Source organism: Mobula birostris, chromosome 13 (assembly GCF_030028105.1).
Source record: "Mobula birostris isolate sMobBir1 chromosome 13, sMobBir1.hap1, whole genome shotgun sequence".
NCBI classification, from domain to species: domain Eukaryota; kingdom Metazoa; phylum Chordata; class Chondrichthyes; order Myliobatiformes; family Myliobatidae; genus Mobula; species Mobula birostris.
Genome location: NC_092382.1, coordinates 39,687,841 through 39,700,054, shown reverse-complemented (window position 1 = coordinate 39,700,054; position 12,214 = coordinate 39,687,841). Strand labels below are relative to the sequence as shown.

The 12,214-nt window shown below is 44.8% G+C and overlaps 1 long non-coding RNA gene across 1 annotated transcript; it reads left to right on the top strand.

The window, feature by feature from the left end:
* The first annotated feature begins 401 nt into the window (after positions 1 to 401).
* On the top strand, positions 402 to 11,583 carry LOC140206743 (uncharacterized). Its single transcript, XR_011888376.1, has 3 exons — positions 402 to 493; positions 3,102 to 3,238; positions 11,495 to 11,583. It is a non-coding gene; the product is annotated as an uncharacterized lncRNA (long non-coding RNA).
* Positions 11,584 to 12,214: the final 631 nt, after the last annotated feature.

The window sequence follows — 12,214 nt, the reverse complement described above, 5'->3', positions numbered from 1 at the left end:
ACAGCAAACATGATAGCACTGGCCACCACAGACTCGTAGAATATTCACAGCATCTTCCGACAGATGTTAAAGGACCTCAGTCTCCTCAGGAAATAGAGTGGACAAACGATATATTTTTCCTGGGGGTTGAAATGTGCAATACGTTTAATGTGAGAGGAGATGTGAGCGGCAAGTTTGTTTCTTTCTATAGAGTAGTGGGAAGCTGGAGTCTCTGCCTCGGGTGGGAGACCCCACCGGTCACATAATCCCTTTTGCCCCTCCCGCTTAACCGCAGATGGGCAGCATCTGCGCGTCTGTTTCCGAGGCCCCGCCCTCCCGATGATGCAACAATCACTTCGCGCATGCCCTCTGTCTCCGAGTGATTGGTGTTTTCCTTTCCGCTCAGTGCTGAAGGGCATCTTCTACGTGATCGGCAAGGGGTCCTCGCCTCCTGGGTCGTGAAGCCGGGGGTCGGGATCACTGTCTGCGGGCCGAAGATATCACTTTCCCAACGGTGAGTATTGAGACCGATCCCGAGTGGGAAGATCTGATGTTGGCCATGAGCCCCGAACTGAGGGCCGATTACTCGTTTAATTTCCAGTTATCTGGGCTCGTCGGAAATGCGTAGACTTCACTTAATCTGCATTGAACGATCCAAACCAGGGGCCCAAGCTGTCTACTTCCGCAGAATTGAAATGGAAGACCTGCCAACAGGTCACGTGAGGCTGTGTCCCGCAGGTCTGCCCCGCCCTCCTCTTTATGATGCAAGATGATGTGGTGTCTGCTATAATACCCGAATGGGTGGTGATGCTTCCTCCACATTGTGTTGGGAAATCTGATGTTGGGCACTGAGTCCCGTTAACTTTCCCCAACTCGCCTCACTTCCTGAGGCTCCTCGCATTTGTCCTGAAGCTTTATGGCTCTTGTGCCTTCACCACGACTGGGGTGAGTGAGAAAGGAGAATGTCTCAGGTTTTGGGGATCTTTGATTTCACGGCCTGGTTTACCAAGGGACTGGGAAGTCCAGGGGGGAGAATGGTTTCTGTGATGTCCACGTGGCCAAGTAGTTAAGCAGTTGAATTAGCAATCTGAAGGTTATGAGTTCATCCCTCAGTCCAGGCAGCGTGTTGTGTCCGTGAGCAAGGCACTTAACCACACATTGCTTCTGCATGTTAAGAGCCCAGCGACGGCAGTTGGTGCATTATGCAGGTAAAATGGACCCGGGATTCGAGCTGCTTGGGCTTATGAGGTGCTGAGTGAGTATTTCTGGTCTGGGATCTGATGTTTGTTTCTGGAGTTCCTTTGGATGCAATGACTACTAATCTGAGGAGAGGATGAGTTCCCATTCCATCCTCACAAGGAGAGGCTATGAGTAAATGGGCTGTTCCATGTTTACAACAGTAGAAATAGACCCGTGAGTTTGGTGTTCAAACTGTGTTTGCAAACACCCCCCCCCCAACTCACTGTCACCTGTCTGTCACATGGTGGAAATCAAGCAGAATCTCAAGTTGCTGGAGATCTGCAGGTAGAACAGAAAATGTTTGAAGTCATTCTGACAAAACGTTATTAACCTGAATTGTAAAGTTTGTTCCTCTCCCCACACCTATTCCTCACCAGCTGTGTGTTTCTGGAAATTCCAGTGTCTTTTTATTACATTCACCCTGGAATGGTTTATATTTCCTGAAATGGACCTGTTTTAACCTGGGAATGGAAATGGCTCGTTCTGTGATTGTAGAACAGTAAAGAAAGCTCAAATGTTCCCTGTAAATTATCCTGGTACCAATCTATCTGTTACTCCTGGAAACTTGTTCAGTTGTTGCTGACGAGGATTACAAGAATAATCTCAGGAATGATCAGCTTTATGTATGAGGAGAATTTGATGGTTCTGGACCTGTGATCAATGGAGTTCAGAGGGACGGTGGGGGTGGAGGGATGTATGGTTAAGTAAACCTACCGAATGCTGAAAAGCCTGGATACAGTGGACATTGGAGAGGATGTTTCCGTAAGATGGAGGGTCAGTGATCTGACAGCACAGTTTCAGAATAAAGATGCCTCCCTTTCTTTCTTTTTTTTGTTTTTCTTTCTTTTGTTACATTTAAAATGGGAATTTTGTTATGTTAGTCTGGGGAATGCGGCTTTGTTGTGCTTTAACACTGAAGAGAGTTTGCGCTAACAGTTTGTTTACTTTAAAATGAGATAACGGGGTTCTATTAGCCAATGGGTGGTTATGTATTGTTTTGTTTTCGGATGCCATTCTGTATGATATGACTGTGGACTGAGTTTTGGCGGGGAGTCGGAGGAGAGACGAGGAGGACCGCGGACGTGCGGAGATGCTCCAGTCAATCACTCAGGGTGGTCCCGAGTCGTGAGTCGACAGGATCCGGGTGGTCGTCTGACGTCGAATTGAGCTCCAACGGTAGCGCGCGAAGAACTTGGACTTTGATAAATGTTGGCGCCTTTTTTTTCCATTACTTTCCTCTCTGTATCAAATGTATATTAATGCCCTAGAATTAGTAATATCTATAAAGTGTATGTGTTAAAATTTACTGGGTGTGCTGGCTGATGATTGATGTTTGTGATTGATTCGAGCGGTGACTGTTCCTGAGGGGAGTGTTGAAGCAGATGCTGGGCGGGATTTCCCCTAGACATACACGAGCCAATATAACGGAACGTTACACTGAGATGAGAAAAAAATTTTGGCCAAAATATCTCTGATCTGTGGAAGTTGTTGCCACAGAGGTTGGTTCAGGCTGCTATTTGGGTATATTTATGACAGAGATTAATATATTCATGATTACTAAGTACCTTCAGGTTTACAGGAGGAAGGCAGGAGTATGGTGTTGGAATAAAACTCAGCCATGGTTGAATGGTGGAGCAGACCAGAGGGGTCAAATCACCTAATTCTGTTCCTGTGTCTTATGTCTCACCATGACTGAATGATGGCTCCTTCTTATTCCATATTGTTTTGTGACATGTGAGGAACAATAAAAGATTGTTCACTGAGATCATTATATCTGCTTTCAATGTTTAAATTTCAGTCAGTTTTGTTCTTAGTAATATCAAGCAGAAATGTTTGGTTCTCCTTTGTACTGTTAAAGTGCTTCATTGTCTTTAATGTTAAAGTTAGACCTGTGGTAAGAGATTTATTGGAAGAATACAAGGGAACAGCAACAAGTGAACCAGCCCGAAGATTGGGAGCATCAACTGGAGAGGACCCATCTGACTTGGAGAATCCAGTGATTCGGTCAGGGGAAAGTTTGGTGAGTGTCATTTACTCAAACACTGTTCATTTTGACATTACATTACATACATGTACAAAGGAAGTGGGAAATAGTTGGAGTGAGACTGAATGTGCCCAGAAGAACCAGTTATGCCTCTGTCAGACCCAGTTGCAATCACTCCAGGTCTGGTAATGTGCTTCCAGCAGCCCTGCTATTTAAAACCATTCCTATTCTGTGGAAGTCGAATCTGAACAAAGTCACTCAGAGACAGTAAAAGTACAAACTCTTTATTCCAATTACCCGGGGCTTACTCAGTTAGTCGCTCAAACAGAAACAGTCAATGACTATTCCGGGTCAATCCACTAACTGACTAACAATTCCCCTTACACCACAGGTATATCCGTCCAGATACCCCCCACACAAGACAGGCTGGAGCCAAAGTTATTTACAACATGACAACCCCTAAAGACAAATTACAAAGTAGTCATCATGGCTTACACACACAGAACAGACTGAAGCTGTCCTATCTCTATGCATGAGTGCACAGGGAGATAAGCATCCTGAAACCCTAGCTAGCTACCCTCAAGAAGAAATATGGCTCAGCATGGCTTAGCACATCTGTTGATCATCAGCAGTTTCTTTCAGAAAAGCAGGCTGCTATTGTTTAATGAAGTGTTAACCCTTTTACATACTTTATCATTCCCTCCTTTTGATCATTATATGATCAACAAAGCTGTAATAATTTACAGAGAAAGCAATTGAGTACAGCATTGACTTATCAGTGAGTAAAAACAGTGTACATCAGTAATTATAACAATGATATGTGCAAGTATTAGGTCATAATGCAATAACACGCCCCAGATATTACCGAACAGGCCTTCGAAGACCACCATTTCGACCCTTCGGTGAACCCGTGTAAACCCTGCCCTACTTTCTTGATGCTGTCAGTCTCCTTGGCAGTGTGCTCGGAGAGGGATGTAATGTTAGTAGAGTCATCAGGGATATAGGTGCAGCATTCTGTGTCAATAATAGCACAGGTTCCCCCTTTCTCAGCCAGGATAAAATCTGAAGCCATACGATTCTGTACGACTGTTTGCCGGATTGCAGTCATTTCAGTGGATATTTCTGTTACTTGGGCCTGTGTTTCTGTCAGGGCCCCTGCAGTATTGTGGCCAGCTCCTCAAGTACTGTAGCCAAATTGATTCTCTCTCGTGAATTCCTGGCTACTCCATAGGAGAGAAAAGCGATCATCCAAAATCGCTCAGTCTCAGTTATTCCTCTCCGCTGTTGGGCACCTGCAAGTATGGCCAGGATGCATGTTTCCCAGTATAGGAAGTTCTGTTTGGTGGAGGCCTGAGATACCATCCCTCAAGACACTGACAGCCATAGTCATCTCTGACTGGACCACAGTTCCTCACCTCACTTCCCCGGGTGATATTTGAGAAAGCCCAGGCTGGGAGTTCCTCAGTCTGGTTGAGCGTGATTACTGACATTGGAATCATAGTTTTACCATGCTGGGGAATTTCGGTACAAACCCAGCAGGCCCCTACTTCTACCTGTTTGGCATAGGTGTGACAGAAAGGTGTTAACATGGGGGCCCCAGATGCTTGGGTGAGCCTTCTCAAAGTCACAAACACAAACACCACTATCAGCCAATATATTTTCCTTTAGTCTGAGAGAGTCCTTCTACTCAGTTCCTGCAGTAACACGTTTGTTGTCTGTTCGATGTATCCACCGAGATTGCCTCTTCAGTTTCACAGCCATGGGAGTGGTCAGCAACACCTGATGCGATCCTCTCCACCGAGGTCTGAGTTTCCCTCGATCCCAGTTCTTGATCAGGACAAAATCCCCAGGTTCTGTGGTGGGATAGTCACTCCTCTCTGCGGGGTAGTTCTCTTCCTTGTAAGCATGTCATACCTGTGAATGTAATGCTTGGAGAATTTTAGTTAGTTGGCCCGTTGTCATGTACAATTCCAAATGTATAACAGGAGTCGGTGTAAATGTTCGCACTTTTGTCTGCTGCACAGTCCAGTAATGCACTGCCCTCTCTTCCTTTAACCTCTCCAAACACCATGAGTGGGAAATTCTGTCCCTCGAAGGGTGCATAATATTGGCTTTCCTCAGTTGAGCACCCCATAGGCTCATAGCACAGAGTCACATGGGGATGAACCACTGGCAGAGGGGCTTCAAACGAAGTGGGGTCCAAATTAAGTGCCCACCACAGCGGGGGTGGGGGGGTGGAGGACGGTAACTGGGGAGGATGTCAGTTATTAACTCGTCCCAGGTTGATATCCTTGTCTGTGCATAGAATCTTGACTTCCAATGGACACAGCAAGTCTCTCCCTGTAAGATTACACCCCGAATGGTGGAGAGTGTGAATGAAACCTCACACTGGTTCCCCTGGAAATCCACCTGCAGTGGCTGGGTACGTGAATACATACATTCTGTGCCTTCGAACCCAGACAGACTGATTGTAGTGTCTGATAGCTGAAATTCCTTTTCCGATACTATTTCCTGATCGAGAGTGGTTGTGGTTGCCCCCATATCAATCATAAACAGAAGTGGAATTCCAGCAACTTGCATTACCACATTGGGCTCTTCCTGAGGGGTGGTAATCACGGTAGGAAGCATCCTTGCTTGTCAATTTCTGAACACGTTGTTGTCCCCACCTGTCCCTTGGTAGGTTTTTGTTCCCATTTCTGTTCCCCAGATATAGTCCGCTCACGTCCTGCTTCCCGCTAAACATATTCACCTTTAATATTAGTTCCCTTCGGGGTTGATCGGGATTCGAAAGCTGGGTCCCAATAATATGTCAAAGCTTGTTGCATTTGATTTCGATCATGTAGGCCAATCGATATTATTTGTTTTAATCATATTGGCTAACTTAATTGGTAAGCATTGGAGCAGTAAGACATCAAACTGTGGGGATGGATTACCACCATTAAAGGCTTGGTGTCCTGTGAAGGTGTCTTAGCAGGCCACAAATTGCTCCCAATAATCTGGTCCCAATTTCCCCAGGTGGAGGATTGACTTCTTGTACTTTAGTGATGTTTACGAGTTGCTGGAGAGCCCTTTCCAAGGCTTGAATTATCTGGTCTGTCTGTTCATTCTCATTATGGTTTCCTGCCTGAAACTCCTGATAGGTTTGGTATCTCAATTCTGCCTTCCATTTCCACCCCTCATCGGCTGACAGAATCATGCAGCAGAGACTGAATAAATCTTGCGGTGTCACTTTAAACATTTGTGTAGTACTGCGGACATACTGAGCAAACTGTGCTGGTTTTTCTTTTCTGATTCATGATCATTATCATTTCCTGAGGCTTCCAGGGTGCATACACAGGAATCACTGAAGGCAGTCCTGCTTGTGGATTGGGCAGCATTTGGGTGGGCAATTGTCTTTGTGGAGCCATTAACTCTGGGGTTTTATTGGATTCTTCCCCCCCCGTCTCAGAATGATGCACGATATTCCCTTTCTGGATCTCAGGGTATAGAGAGCCTCCCCTTCCCTGATGCCGCTGTTTTACCTGAGCGGCCACCGTATCTGAGCACTGGGAGGATTGGGGTTCAGAAGCACTGGGTGCACTTGGCCCCTGGTAAGGTGGGGGAGGAGTTACGGTGGGTGCCCACTCCTCATCACGGTCACTGTCCTCAAACAGGGTCGGTCTGCCAGATATGGGTTCGGGATCCTTGCTTCCCTATCAGTTCGAACTTTAGACTGACGTTCCTGCCCTTCTTTCCTATTTAGGCCGGCCTTGGTTTGCTTACGTTGTTTTTCCTGCTCTCGTTTTCAGCGCCCATCCACCATTCACACTCCAGTTTTAGCGTCTCCCAACCTTTGGCGTTCCTTCTGTAGTGCATACCTCTATCCCTTTTTCACATGCATTATTCCTCCAACTTGCTAATAATATACTGTTCCACTTTACATCTGCCTTTTCCTTCCATTCCCTTTTCAACAATTTTCACTTGTTCCCACAGTTCTTTTTCCATATTAAATTTATTGCTTTTTCTCATGAGGTAATATCCCACCACAGTCTGCTTGGCACTCCCGATATTGGGATCCTGTTTGTGATGCCAAATGTTAAAGTTGAATCTGAATAAAACTCAGGAGACCAGCTTCTTATCGTCACCACAGTTTATTGTGCATTCTCCTGCAGGAGTTTGACACCCATGTTGTCAAAGGAAAGGCATGTAAGCACTGCCACCAACTGACAAGTAAATACCTTAGTCAGGTTACAGCCTTATATTTATACATAGTAAGCCCCATACATTACTATTGGTAGATGTTATTAGAACTGATACAGCCACCATGTCTGTTGGTGCAAAACTTAATTAATTAGATAAGAGAGTTCACTAAATCAAGGTTTTAGTTACAGATGGATGTACTATCCAGTCCTTGTCAGTTGTTCCTTTTGCAAGGCCCTGACTTAATTACAGACAGATGTTCATTCCTGTCCTTATCAGTGAGTCCTCCTCCCTTTACTCAAACGACGGTACAATGTATTATGTTATCAACTAATGAGAGTACAATGTATAATGCTTTCAGCTCTCAGTGTGTCTCTCTGCAAGCCGCAGAGAACTGGTAATGAGTCTGTCTTAGCTAACCGCTGAAGACAGAGTTTACTTCAGTTCAAAAATTCCTGTTCAGTCCCAATTATTCTTTTAGTCAGAGGTTACATAGGTTCGAAATGATTTTTTAATATATCCTCAATTCCTCAGAAGGATTCAGGGAAAATATTTATGTCCAATACAGAAACTAGTGTTACTTGTGTGTTTGTGGTGATACAGAAGTCGCTGGAGAATTCACAAGTGGGAAGAAGTGGAATGATATTTGGAAATCTGACTTTTTAAAGCGTAATGTAGCAAGCAAACCACATATGGACAATGTGCAAAAGCTGTGGTGAGAAAATACTTTGTTACCCATTACAGTCCTGCTACATAGTTTATGTGAGAGTGCAGATGAACTCGATTGAACCCAGAGGAGATCAAAGTTCTTAACGACAGTGATTTGCTAGCTGTTAAAATGAATATCTCTATATATAAAATTCACTGTGCACATTTTGTCACTGGGTTAAAAAATGCACAGTACAAGATTTATGTGCACACTGGTCATTACAAATTATAGGGGACATTGGTGGGAAGGTGGGGAGACCTCCAGTGCCCCTGATGCCCTCACTTACAAGTAGTGCATCCAGCTGCAGCTTGTAACCCTGTATGTTAAGGAGTTGGAACTTGAAATGGATGAATTCCAGATCATCCAGGAGTTGGAGGGGGTGATAAATATGACATGAAGAGAGGTGAATTGCACCCAAAGTGCAGGACACAGGAAACTGGGTGAGAATCGCGAAGGGGAATGAGGTTAAACAGCCATCACAGAGTACTCTTGTTGCTATCCCACACACTTTTGAAGCTGTTGGGGATATTACCTAGCAGAAAAATATTCAAAGGGATGACAGCAGATTCGTTAGTTCGGAGAACAGAACGAGAGTGGACTAATACCCTCGTGGTAAGGCTTGCTAGTGCTCGCGTGGGGGGAGGGGGTGATGTGGTTAAAATAAGTTGTAGGGGGAATGGGAGCCCGAATGACAGAACAGATGGTGGAGAGGGTGAATTGAATTGAATTGACTTTATTACATACATCCTTCATATACATGAGGAGTAGAAATCTTTACGTTACATCTCCGTCTAAATGTGCAATGTGTAATTTATAGTAATATATAATAGATAGTTTGTACATAGGACAGTCAATATAACATAGAAATCAATTAATCACTCTGATGGCCTGGTAGAAGATGATGTCCCGGAGACTGTTGGTCCTTCTGCTGTGGTATCATTTCCTGGATGGTAACAGCAGGAACAGATTGTGGTTGTGGTGATTTGGATCACCAATGATCCTTCGGGCCCTTTCTGCGCACCTGTCTCTGTAAAGGTCTTGAATAGTGGGAAGTTTACATCTACAGATGCGCTGGGCTGTCCGCACCACTCTTTGCAGGTTCCTACGATTATGGGAAGTACAGTTCCCATACCAGGTGGTGATGCAGCCAGTCAGGATGCTCTCAAACTGTGTCCCTGTAGAAAGTTCTTAGGATTTGGGGCCCCATCCCAGACTTTTTCAACCATCTGATGTGAAAGAGCCATGTGAGATCCTCGGTCAAAACACAGCCATGTGAGATCCTCGGTGATGTTTATGCCAAGGAATTTAAAGCTGTTCACCGTCTCAACCCCAGATCCATTGATGTCAATAGGGGTTAGCCTGTCTCCAGTCCTCCTGTCGTCCACAAGCAGCTCCTTTGTTTCTGTAACAATGAGGGAGAGTTTGTTTTCTTGACACCAGTCAGCTGTTGTTCAGATCTCAGACAGAATCAGCAATCAAATGGCTGAGCATGGTGCGATGAATGTGCTGAGCTGTGTATATCACAATGCAAGAAGCATCGTAGGAAACCCAGATGAGCTCAGGACAGGGAATTATGAAATTTTGGCCATTACTGGGAGTTTGTTGCACCCAACAGTCTGATGGATTTCGAGGAACAAATTTGTAGAGAGATTGCAGACCATGCCAAGAAGCAAAGCTGATTCAGTAACTGATTTTGACTTTCCATATATTGACTGGGACTCCATACTGTAAAAAGACTAGATGGGGTAGAGTTTGTCAAATGTGCCCTTAAACAGTACGTAGAAGTCCTGACGTAAAAGTGTCCAATAATTTGTTAGGAAATGATCCAGGGCTGGTGACAGAAATTAGTGATCATAATGCCATGAAATTCAAAGTAAATATGGAAAAAGAGAGGTCTGGACCATGGTTTGAGATTCTAAATTGGAGAAAGGTCAATTTTGATGATATCAGAAAGCATTTGACAAATGTAGTTTGGGACAGGTGGTCTTCTGGCAAAGGAGAACCTGGTAAGTGGGAGGCCTTCAGAAGTGAAAATTTGAATATGTAGAGTTTGTATGTGCCTGCCAAAGTAAAAGTTGAAACGCAGCTGGTGCAGGGAACCTTTGTTTTCAAGAGATATTGAGGCCCTGGCTATTTTGTTCCTCTAAATGCCTCAGACCGTTGAGTGCTACCAAGACTCATTAGTGACTACAATATCATAATTCCATGCCCTGAGCTCATCTTACTTTTTTTTCAGTCATCTTCTATTGGTTTCTAAAAGATTCCCAATAGTTTTTGCTCTTTTGTTTGTCCTCTCTTTGGCTTTTATGTTGGCTTTGGCTTCTCATTTCAGCCACGGTTGTGTCCTCCTGCCTTTCCAATGCTTCCACTTCTTTGGGATGTATCAATCACTCACCTCCCGAATTACTCCCAGAAACTCCAGCCATTGTTGCTTCGTTCTTACTCCTACCCTTTCCCTTCCAAACAAGTTTGGCCAGCTTCTCTGTCATAGAAACATAAAGAAGTTCAGTATGGAAACAGGCCACTTGGCCCAACTAGTCAATGCTGAAAAAACATTTAAGCTGTCTAAATCAACTACCTGCCTCGGGACCATCACCCTCCATACCCCTACCATCCAGGCTCCCATCCAAACTTCTTTTAAATGTTGAAATCTGGCTCATATTCTCCACTTGTGCTGACATCTCATTCCACACTCTCACGACCATTCCAGTAAAGAGTTTTCCCAAATGTTCCCATTAAATTTTCACCTTCCCCACTTACCCATGACCTCTGGTTGTCGTCCCACCCAACCTCAGTGGAAAAAGCTGCTTTCATTTACCCTATCTATACCCTCATAATTTTGTATACTTCTAACAAATCCTCAAAGTAATGTGTTAATTCCCTTTTTTAGGTGTATATGATGATGAGGGGCATTGATCGTGTGGATAGTCAGAGGTTTTTTCCCAGGGCTGAAATGGCTAACACAAGGGGGCATAGTTTTAAGGTGTTTGGAAACAGAAACCGAGGAGGTGTCAGGGGTAAGTTTTTTACCCAGAGAGTGGTGGATACATGGAATACACTGCCAGCTATTTTTTGTGAGAGTGTTTCAGTTACTGTGGGGCCAGGCACCCATGCAGCTCAGTGGGAACAGGGAATAATAGCAATAGAGAGAGTAAGACTGAGCAAGGTCACAGATTGGAGATGGCAGAAATGCCCCATTCTTATAGAGACAGGAAGAGCATCAGAGAATTTGATGGCCATTTCAGATACCAGCACTGTGCCCAATTAGAAGATGATTTCTCTCTCCAACTTGGATTGAACCTCACTGTAACAGTGTGATGTCAGATCACACCTCGGCAACTAAAGTGATCTCATCTGAAATGTTGTCCTGCACCCACTGATGGATTTTCTAAATCTTTTTGCAGCTTAAAAGTGACAAAGAATTTGTCTACGAGAATCCTGAACACAACACACTAGTTTTCCTGTCTCTGTCCAGATATTTAAGAAGTGGAGGAAGGGATTCACTTGATCATTCTTCCTGCTCAGACTGTGGGGAGGGATTCACTCGGTCATCTGACTGACTGGCACACCCGTCACTTTACACAGGGGGGAAACCATTCATCTGTTCAGACATTGGGAATAGATTCCGTCAGCAAGTTCACTCTGGGACGAGGCCATTCACCTGTTCTGTGGGTGAGAAGGGATTCAGTTGATCTTCCCATCTGTGGACACACCATTGAGTTCACACTGGGCAGAGGCTGGTCATCTGCTGAATTTGTGGGAAGGATACACTCGGTCATCTGACCTTGAGCACATCAGCGAGTTCACACTGGGGAGAGGCCGTTCACCTGCTCAGACTGTGGGAAGGCATTCACCTGCTCATTTAAACTGAAGGCACATCAGAGATTTCACAGCGGGGAGAGGCCGTTCACCTGCTCGGACTGTGGGAAGGGATTCACTGGCTCATATGAACTGAAGGTACATCAGTGAGTTCACACTGGGGAGAGGCCGTTCACCTGTTCAGACAGTGGGAAGGGATTCACTTTGTCATCTCAGCTGAAGGTACATCAGAGTTCACATTGGGGAGAGGATATGCAGCTGCTCAGACTGTGGGAAGTGATCCACACAGTTAGTTAGCTTACAAG